Genomic DNA, 10,119 nt, shown 5'->3' on the forward strand with positions numbered 1-10,119 from the left:
GTTAAGTAGTGGTTCTCTACAGTTGTGGAGGAGGGAAGGAGGGGATGAAGGGGTGCTGATTCTTTAAGAATTTGTTTTCTGGCTACTGCTGTTAAATTTGACTATATTTTCAATAAAGCTTTGAAAAATTCAAGAAAACAAACAAGCAAAAAAAACCAAAAACAACAACAACAAAGTAAGTGGTCACAGACCAGCAGATACTGTGATTTAAATGTAGTTACAGTGCTGTCTCTAAAAAGAAGGTGGAATGGTAGGAAGCTAGGGTTAGGGTACCCTCACTTCACCCACTGGCTGTGCAGAACCTCCAGCTGAAAGAGCTTGAAAATCTCGTTTTCCTGCGGACCACTGAGTTCACCTAACACCAGCTCTGCTGAGCTTTGTGACACCAGAGGATCCAGAATCCGCAACTATATCCTGGAGCTCTCAAAACCAATCAACAGTTATTGGTTATAAATGATTAAATTAGATGAAAATGAGTTTCCACATCGCAGGAGTTATTTCAGATTGAAATCTGTATCCTGGAACTCAGTTAAAAGGCATCAGGACAGACCCATCCCTGAATGAGCAGAAACCTACATATAACACATCTGTGAGTATCACCAGATAACTCCTTACTATAATGTCACAGTTCACCGAGTGGATTACCTCAGCAATGATGTGATGAAAGCACTGAAAGGCAATTCTATGAACTGGCACCAAGAGAGAGGTACAACTATGGGGTGCACTTAATGTCATTTATTTAATGATTTCAGGACAAGCCTTATAGAATAAGAGCAGAAAACTAATAAGATGTTATCAGATGAACCCCTTTAAGTTTATTTTATTCCTATGGGTGTCTTAGTTTTTTCAGTATTCTTTGCTTGAAATTTCACTTAAATTGATATGAAATAAGTCTGGTATAAAACAAGATACTTTAAAAGTTATTTTTCTTTTCTTTTCCATTTTCTTCCTCCAACAGGTCTCATTACACTCAGAGTGTTTCTCAATTAAGTATTAATGTATCTAAGATTATCAGATTTAAGTAGAGGAGTGTGGTAGCCGTGTTAGTCCACTCTTAAAGGTTATCAATAGAAATCAAACAAAATAAAACATGGAAAAGAAAATAAGATGATACCTTTTTGATTGGACATAATTTAATACATTTTTTAATTAGCTTTCGAAGGTTGCCCTTCTTCGTCAGATCGGAAATAGGCAAATGTGGTAGCTGATAGTACCCTGTTTCCCCGAAAGTAAGACATCCCCCGAAAATAAGACCTAGTAGAGGTTTTCCTGAATTGGTAGATATAAGGCCTCCCCGAAAGTAAGACCTAGCAAATTTTTATTTGAAAGCAGGGCCGCCGAGAGCCAGACAAGGCCGCCCCCGGGCCGCCCCCCCCCACACCCGAGGTCGCTGGGCCCCCCCTCCACCCACCCTCCGTCGCTCCCGGAACTAATCTTAAACGCCTCCTTTCACCTTCGCAGCAAGCAGCAGCAGGGCAGACCTCTCCTTCCTTCCGTGCCCCGCCCTTGCGGACGTTACGTCAGGCGAGGGCTGAACACGGAAGGAAGGAATGGCCTGCCCTGCTGCTGCTTGCTGCGAAGGTGAAAGGAGGCATTTAAGGTTAGTTCCGGGAGCGACGGAGGGCGGGCGAGCCAACCCCAATCCAACTCCGATGTTTCCCCGAAAAATAAGACAGCCCCTGAAAATAAGACCTAGCACATTTTTGGGGGCAAAAATTAATATAAGACAGTGTCTTATTTTCGGGGAAACACGGTATATATAGGAGAAACATCAAAGCATTACTTTGACAGTCTGACAGGGTGGGAGGGTGGGGGTATGCATGGGGACATCAAAGCATTTCATTGATATTCTAACAGGATGGGAGTTGGTAGGTGAGAGGAGGATAATAAACAGAGAAATAAACAGAGAGAAAACACAGATCCTTATCCTATATAATAATTCTCACCTCCAACATTCTGAGGCTGCCTGGAACCGTGGATCATGTTGGAGTAGATAATAGTGATGTCACACAACCCACACCAGATTGGCCAGTAGAAGGGAGAGGGGCGGAGCCAGGATACAGGGAGCAGCGAATCAGCACAACACGGGGAATGCACAGCAGCAGGAACAGAAGCCTCTCTCTCACAGTCACTCTCTCAAACATACACACTCAGAGGAAAACCTTGCTAGGGCCCGTTTCCTTTCAAACAGAAACGGGCCTTTTTTACTAGTTAAGGATAATAAACAGATTTAAGTAAATTCTCTTTGTCACACTCATTTATCTCTTTTTATCTTTCAGTGTCTTCCAGGAAAATCCTTCTTGCATGGGCCAGTATTGAAAGATACCCCTCCTCCTCCTCCTCAGGTAAGTATGAAAGGGTCGTCTTCTGTTATTCTCCCCCTAATAGCCTATCTATAACAAATACAAGAATCCCATCTTTCCATTATTTATATGTTCTATTGTGCATCTTTTTTCTTCAATAATCTGTTATCTAACTCCTTTTATTTAAAAATATAATATTCCCTAACTTTCCCACTGAAGAAATGATTCTTAATATTTTCAAGTTATTACTCAACCTTTTTAATCTCTCTGTTCAGTCTCACTATATATATATATTTTTTTTTAATTCTTGTCTCAGAAGATGCGATGATTAAATTGTTCAGGAATTAATTAAGATGCTGAATATTGACTATCTAATTCCTTCTTGTCCTGCCTTATTTTTTCTTTGATATCTCAGCTGGTAAATTGCTGACTAACAGGCATTTTCCGGCTTTTCATGCCTTCACAGAGATCTGAATATATTTCCAGTGAAACATACTTCATTATGACTCAGGGTCATGTTTACTAAAGTGCATTTGTGTTTTTAGCGCGCCTACACTTAAAGCATGCGCTAACCATGTAGGCGCCTATAGGGATATTGCAGGCACGTACATGGTTAATGCACGTACATGGTTAACTTGCATTAAAAATATTAACGCGCCTATAACACTGCTTAGTAAACAGTGACCTCACTGTTTATTTTGGTACATTTGTATCCCACATTTCCCCCCATATTTGTAGACTCAATGTGGCTTACATAGTTCCGGAGGTGCGATTGCAAACTCCGGTGTAAACAAATACAAAGTGATGTAATGGTAAAGTTCATGTGGTACAGCCACATTAGGGAATAGTGCGACTGAAGAGTTGAGTTGTGTCCATACTGTTATTAGTTGTGTTGTGTTGCAGTGAGCTGGCATTTATTTTGGATCGTTGCGGTATGTCTTTTTGAAGAGGTTTGTTTTCAGTTTTTTCCTGAAGTTTAGAAGGTCATTCGTCTCTTTCAAGGCTTTTGGTAGTGCATTCCACAGTTGGGTGCTTATATAAGAAAAGCTGGCCGCATAGGTAGATTTGTATTTGAGTCCTTTAAAGCTAGGGTGGTGGAGATTTAGGTATGATCATGTTGATTTGGATGTATTTCTAGTTGGCAGGTCGATCAGGTCAGCCATGTATCCCGGGGCTGCGCCGTGGATAATTTTGTGGACTATAGTGCAGATTTTGAAGGTGATACTTTCTTTGATTGGGAGCCAGTGTAGTTTTTCGCGAAGGGGTTTTGCACTGTCATATCGCGTTTTCCCGAAGATAAGTCTCGCTGCCGTGTTTTGAGCTTTCTGGAGTTTCTTTAGGATTTGTTCTTTGCATCCTGCGTAAATTCCGTTGCAGTAGTCTGCATGGCTTAGTACCATTGATTGTATCAGGTTGAAAGACTATTTACATTTTGAGTGTTTATTTGAGTTGATATTCTTGAGACCCTAGCAGGCTTATTTTCGAAAGAGAAGGACGTCTATCTTTCGACACAAATTGCAAGATGGACATCCTTCTCACAGGGTCGCCCAAATTGGCATAATCGAAAGCCGATTTTGGGCACCCTCAACTGCTTTCTGTCACAGGGATGACCAAAGTTCATGGGGGCGTGTCAGATGCGTAGCAAAGGCGGGACTGGGGCGTGCTTAACACATGGGCGTCTTCGGCCAATAATGGAAAAAAGAAGGGCGTCCCTGACGAACACTTGGATGACTTGGTCCTTTTTTTTTTTTACAACCAAGCCACAAAAATGTGCCTTAAATGACCAGATGACCACTGGAGAGAATCGGGGATGACCTCCCCTTACTCCCCTAGTGGTCACTAACCCCCTCCCACCCTAAAAAAATGTTTTAAAACTTTTTTCCAGCCTCTATGCCAGCCTAAAATATCATACCCAGCTCCATGACAGCAGTATGCAGGTACCTGGAGCAGTTTTAGTGGGTACTGCAGTGCACTTCAGGCAGGCGGACCCAGGTCCATCCCCCCCCACCACTTATTACACTTGTGGTGGTAAATGTCAGCCCTTCTAACCCCACCACAAACCCACTGTACCCACATCTAGGTGCCCCCTTCACCCCTTAGGGCTATGGTAGTGATGTATAGTTGTGGGGAGTGGGGGTTTTTTGGGGGTGGGGGGTTGGGGGGCTCAGCACACAAGGTAAGGGAGCTATGCACCTGGGAGCTTTTTCTGAAGTCCACTGCAGTGCCTCCTAGAGCGCCCGGTTGGTGTCCTGGCATGTCAGGGGGACCAGTGCACTATGAATGCTGGCTCCTCCCATGACCAAATAGTTTGGATTTGGTCGTTTCTGAGATGGGCATCCTCAGTTTCCATTATCGCCGAAAATCAAGGATGACCATCTCTAAAGACGACCATCTCTAAGGTCAACCTAAATGTTGAGATTTGGGTGTCCCCGACCGTACTATCGAAATGAAAGGTGGACGGCCATCTTGTTTCAATAATACAGGTTTCCCCGCCTCACGAAAACTTGGGCGCCCCGTTCGATTATGCCCCTCTATGTCACCTATTTTTAGTTTGTTTATTACCATTGTTTTTTCTCCACAACCTCCCCTGTGAAAAAGTACTTCCTGATGTTACTCCTAAGTTGACCACCCTGTAACCTCAGTTCATGTACTCTAGTTCTGATGAACTGAATAAGTTTACCTTAGAGGAAAGGAGGGATAGAGGAAATATAATACAGACATTTAAATACTTGACGGGTATGAATAAGCAAGCAAATCTTTTTCAAAGACAGGGAAGTGGTATATAGACAACTTTAACTGAGGTTACAAGGTGGTTAACTTAGGAGTAAAGTTAAAAAGTACTTTTTCACAAAGAGGGTGGGGGATGCCTGGAGCAACCTTCTGGGAGAGGTGGTGGAGACAGACACGGTGATGAAATTCAAAACTACACGGGAAAAACAGAAAAAAATCACTACATGGAAGGAGGATGACATGAAAACAAAACTTAGCAGTGCTTAGACAGCAAGTCCAGTAATAGGGAAGGAAGGCCAGTGCTAGGCAGACTTCTATGGTCTGTATCCCAAATATGGAAAGACAGATCTAGATGGGCTGGAGTTGGCTTTGATGGCAACTCTAGCAGTTGGGAAGTGAGGACACTGCCAGGCAGCCTTCTATGATCTGTATCCCAAATATGGAAAGACAGATCTAGATGGGCTGGAGTTGGCTTTGATGGCAACTCTAGCAGCTGGGAAGTGAGGACAGTGCTAGGCAGACTTCTATGGTCTGTATCCCAAATATGGAAAGACAGATCTAGATGGGCTGGAGTTGGCTTTGATGGCAACTCTAGCAGTTGGGAAGTGAGGCCAGTGCTAGGCAGACTTCTATGGTCTGTATCCCAAATATGGAAAGACAGATCTAGATGGGCTGGAGTTGGCTTTGATGGCAACTCTAGCAGTTGGGAAGTGAGGCCAGTGCTAGGCAGACTTCTATGGTCTGTATCCCAAATATGGAAAGACAGATCTAGATGGGCTGGAGTTGGCTTTGATGGCAACTCTAGCAGTTGGGAAGTGAGGACACTGCCAGGCAGCCTTCTATGATCTGTATCCCAAATATGGAAAGACAGATCTAGATGGGCTGGAGTGGGCTTTGATGGCAACTCTAGAAGCTGGGAAGTGAGGACAGTTCTAGGCAGACTTCTATGGTCTGTATCCCAAATATGGAAAGACAGATCTAGATGGGCTGGAGTTGGCTTTGATGGCAACTCTAGCAGTTGGGAAGTGAGGCCAGTGCTAGGCAGACTTCTATGGTCTGTATCCCAAATATGGAAAGACAGATCTAGATGGGCTGGAGTTGGCTTTGATGGCAACTCTAGCAGTTGGGAAGTGAGGACACTGCCAGGCAGCCTTCTATGATCTGTATCCCAAATATGGAAAGACAGATCTAGATGGGCTGGAGTTGGCTTTGATGGCAACTCTAGTAGCTGGGAAGTGAGGCCAGTGCTAGGCAGACTTCTATGGTCTGTATCCCAAATATGGAAAGACAGATCTAGATGGGCTGGAGTTGGCTTTGATGGCAACTCTAGCAGTTGGGAAGTGAGGACACTGCCAGGCAGCCTTCTATGATCTGTATCCCAAATATGGAAAGACAGATCTAGATGGGCTGGAGTTGGCTTTGATGGCAACTCTAGTAGCTGGGAAGTGAGGCCAGTGCTAGGCAGACTTCTATGGTCTGTATCCCAAATATGGAAAGACAGATCTAGATGGGCTGGAGTTGGCTTTGAGGGCAACTCCAGCAGCTGAGAAGTGAGGACAGTGCTAGGCAGACTTCTATGGTCCATGACCCGAAAACAACAGGGACAGATCGGGAACAAGTATATAAATGTATATAAAATACTCATCTTAAATTTTTTGAAGTATTATCAGGTAGGGGATAACTGTATTTTATATAAATTTATGTATAAAACAGATAAAAGACACTTAAAAGTGTTAGTTAAAGATGATATATTAGTTAAAGGCAATTTTCACTGCCTGATCAATGAGGAGGGGTAGTTGATACACTTTATATTACATTTATATCACATGATATGAGTGTAAGTCAGAGAAGAGGGGAGACACCTTAAGGTTAATAGGGAGGAAAATGTTGTCAGTTTGCAACACTGTTGGAGTCTCTGGCTGTCTTGTTGAGCAGAATAGACGGAATATTTACTGTGTAAATATTAAATTCACTGATACTTGAATCTACATTGTTTAGCATTCTCATACGTTTTTTCCCCTATTATTTCCCTTTAAATAATTTTTCTGACTTTCATGTCTCTCGGAAATCAAATTAGCACAAATTTTAGGCCCACTTTCCTTCGACGTTCACTCTCTCTCTCATCAGAGCACAACGTCTTAGAACAAGCTAGATAATAAATACAACCCTTCCTCTCTCCAATTGTTTCAAATTATTTGTTTTTCTCATACCTGTTATTAGATTCACTCGAGAGCTTAATTAAAATCGCAGTTCCTCTCCGCACTCCACTCTCACAACCTTCCTTCACTGACCAACTCAGAATCATGAAAAGACCTCCGCTGTTGCTCTCCTCTTCCTCCAATCTCACCAGGGCCGCTGAGAGGAGGGGGCAGGGGGGGGACAAAATTCCCCAGGCCTGGGCCACCAAGGGGGCCCGGCGCCGCAGTCCCACCCAGTGGTGTACCAAGGGCGGGGCAGTCGTGGTGCTGCTGCTGCAATAGGGGTTCCGTCCCAGCGCCCCCTCCAATTAGTGCGATGTATCGCTCTCCTTTCTCTCTCCACCCCCACCCCACTCTCCAGGCCTTTAAACTTCCAAACCTCCGGCAGCGTGCATCAGCGATATGAGCGCTGCCTTTGGCCAGCCCCGGAAGTCCCCTCTGTACAACGTCCTACCTATGCGGGAAGCTGTACAGAGAAGCTTCCGGGGCAGGCTAAAGGCAGCTCTTACATCGCTGATACTGCGTGCCAGTGGGTCTGAAAAGCTTGGAGGCCTGCAGAGCGGGGTAGGGGGTGAAGAGAGCTGAGGTGGAAAAGCGATGTCAGGCAGACCGCAGGGAAAGGGAAAAGGGGGTGGAGAGAGGAGGAAGATCACACGGCGATGCCAGTCCGAAGGGGAAGTAGGGGTGGGGAGAGGAGGGAGAGCAAAGCCGGCCCAGACCTCAAGGAAAGGGAAAAGGAGGGTGGACAGAGGAGGAAAAGCAATGCTAGACCGAAGGGGAAGAGGGGGTGGAGAGGCAGAGAGTGATGCCAGACCTCAGAGGAAGGGGGAAGGAGGGAAAGTAATACCAGGCCACAGGGGACGGAGAAAAGTAAAATATATAGGAGATACTGGAAAGCAGAAGATGGATGGGGAGAGGAGAGATAAAGATGGAGAGAGGGGGAGATGTTGGAATGCATCATGTAAAAAGGACAGAGGGGGCACATGCTGGATGGAAGGGGCAGAGAAAGCGGGCAGATACCAATGGAAAGGGGGAGAGGAGGGCAGACGCACAATGGAAGAGAGTGCAACAGTGGATGGAAGGGGCAGATAAAGTGGGCAAATGCTGGATGGAAGGGAGGGGGGAGAGAGAGCGGGAGCAGATGCTGGATGGAAGGGAGAGAGTGAAGAGAAGATGAGGAAAGCAGAAACCAGAGACGACAAAGGTAGAAAAAAGATTTATTATTTTTTTTTTTGCTTTAGGATAAAGTAGTATTGTAGTTGTGTTGATAAATACAAAATGAAAATAAGGTGATCTATTAGACTAATTTTAATACATTTTTGACTAACTTTCAGAGACCAAAACCCCATCTTCAGGACAGGATACCGTAACATACTGACCTGAGGAAGGTTTTGGCCACTGAAAGCTAATTGAAAAATGTATTAGTCCAATAAAATGGTATCATCTTATTTTTCATTTTTTTGTTTTATTTCTGTTTGTTAATTTGTAAAGTGGTGATTTGTATTTGTCTTTATATTGCACAGTCCTGCATCACTGTTTCTGTGGCGTTGCATTGTATGCAGAGTCTGACTTATTGGGGGTTGTTTAATTTTTGTCTACATATTTCTATTTTTAGTTTGTGTTTACTTATTCTATCCTTGGTGAGGATGCAGGGGCGTAGCTACGGGTGGGCCTGGGTGGGCCCAGGCCCGCCCAGCGCCAGCTCCCATTGCCGGCCACTGCTGCTTTTCCTGATAAGCAGCAGGGCCGGCGCTACAAAAAGAAGAAGCGCTCAGCTGACTGAGCTGAGCGCCAACGCTAACCTTACCCGACGAGAAAAAATGTTTTAAAAAAAAACCGGCACCGCAGGCAGCCTTGAAGCATTGGCTGCTGGCTCTGCAGGCTCCTCCCGTCTCTTACGTCACTGCCCCTGCTTCGTTCCAGGGGCAGTGATGTAAGAGACAGGCGGAGCCTGCAGAGCCAGCAGCCAATGCTTCAAGGCTGCCTGCGGTGCCGGTTTTTTTTAAAAACATTTTTTCTCGTCGGGTAAGGTTAGCGTTGGCGCTCAGCTCAGTCAGCTGAGCGCTTCTTCTTTTGTAGCGCCGGCCCTGCTGCTTATCAGGAAAAGCAGCAGTGGCCGGCAATGGGAGCTGGGGCTGGTGGGCCTGAATGGGAGAGGGAAAATGGATGGCAGGATGGGGAGAAAGAGGGAAAATGGAAGGATGGGGAGAGAAAGAGGGAAAACAGATGGGAGGATGGCAGAGAAAGAGGGAAAACGGAGGATGGGGAGAGAAAGAGGGAAAACAGATGGGAGGATGGCAGAGAAAGAGGGGAAAATGGAAGGATGGGGACAGAAAGAGGGAAAACAGATGGGAGGATGGCAGAGAGAGGGAAAATGGAAGGATGGGGACAGAAAGAGGGAAAACAGATGGGAGGATGGCAGAGAAAGAGGGAAAATGGAAGGATGGGGACAGAAAGAGGGAAAACAGATGGGAGGATGGCAGAGAAAGAGGGAAAATGGAAGGATGGGGACAGAAAGAGGGAAAACAGATGGGAGGATGGCAGAGAAAGAGGGAAAATGGAAGGATGGGGACAGAAGAGGGAAAACAGATGGGAGGATGGCAGAGAAAGAGGGAAAATGGGATGGGGAGAGAAAGAGGGAAAACAGATGGGAGGATGGCAGAGAAAGAGGGAAAAGGGAGGATGGGGAGAGAAAGAGGGAAAACAGATGGGAGGATGGCAGAGAGAGGGAAATGGAGGATGGGGAGAGAAGAGGGAAACAGATGGGAGGATGGCGAGAAAGAGGGGAAATGGAGGATGGGGAGGAAAGAGGGAGAAACAGATGGGAGGATGGCAGAGAAAGAGGGAAAACGAGGAGGGGAGAGAAAGAGGGAAAACAGATGGGAGGA

At 45.4% G+C, this 10,119-nt stretch overlaps 2 protein-coding genes across 6 annotated transcripts in view; one reads left to right on the forward strand and one right to left on the reverse strand.

Annotated features, from left to right (window-relative positions):
* The window catches only part of LOC115468205 (E3 ubiquitin-protein ligase TRIM39-like), a 1,720,076-nt gene that overhangs the window by 1,500,033 nt on the left and 209,924 nt on the right, over positions 1-10,119 (forward strand). The window lies entirely within an intron of this gene.
* Positions 1-10,119, reverse strand: part of LOC115468282 (E3 ubiquitin-protein ligase TRIM39-like) — a 98,503-nt gene that overhangs the window by 25,117 nt on the left and 63,267 nt on the right. The window lies entirely within an intron of this gene.

The sequence above is a fragment of the Microcaecilia unicolor genome, chromosome 4 (genome assembly GCF_901765095.1).
Source record: "Microcaecilia unicolor chromosome 4, aMicUni1.1, whole genome shotgun sequence".
Lineage (NCBI taxonomy): Eukaryota > Metazoa > Chordata > Amphibia > Gymnophiona > Siphonopidae > Microcaecilia > Microcaecilia unicolor.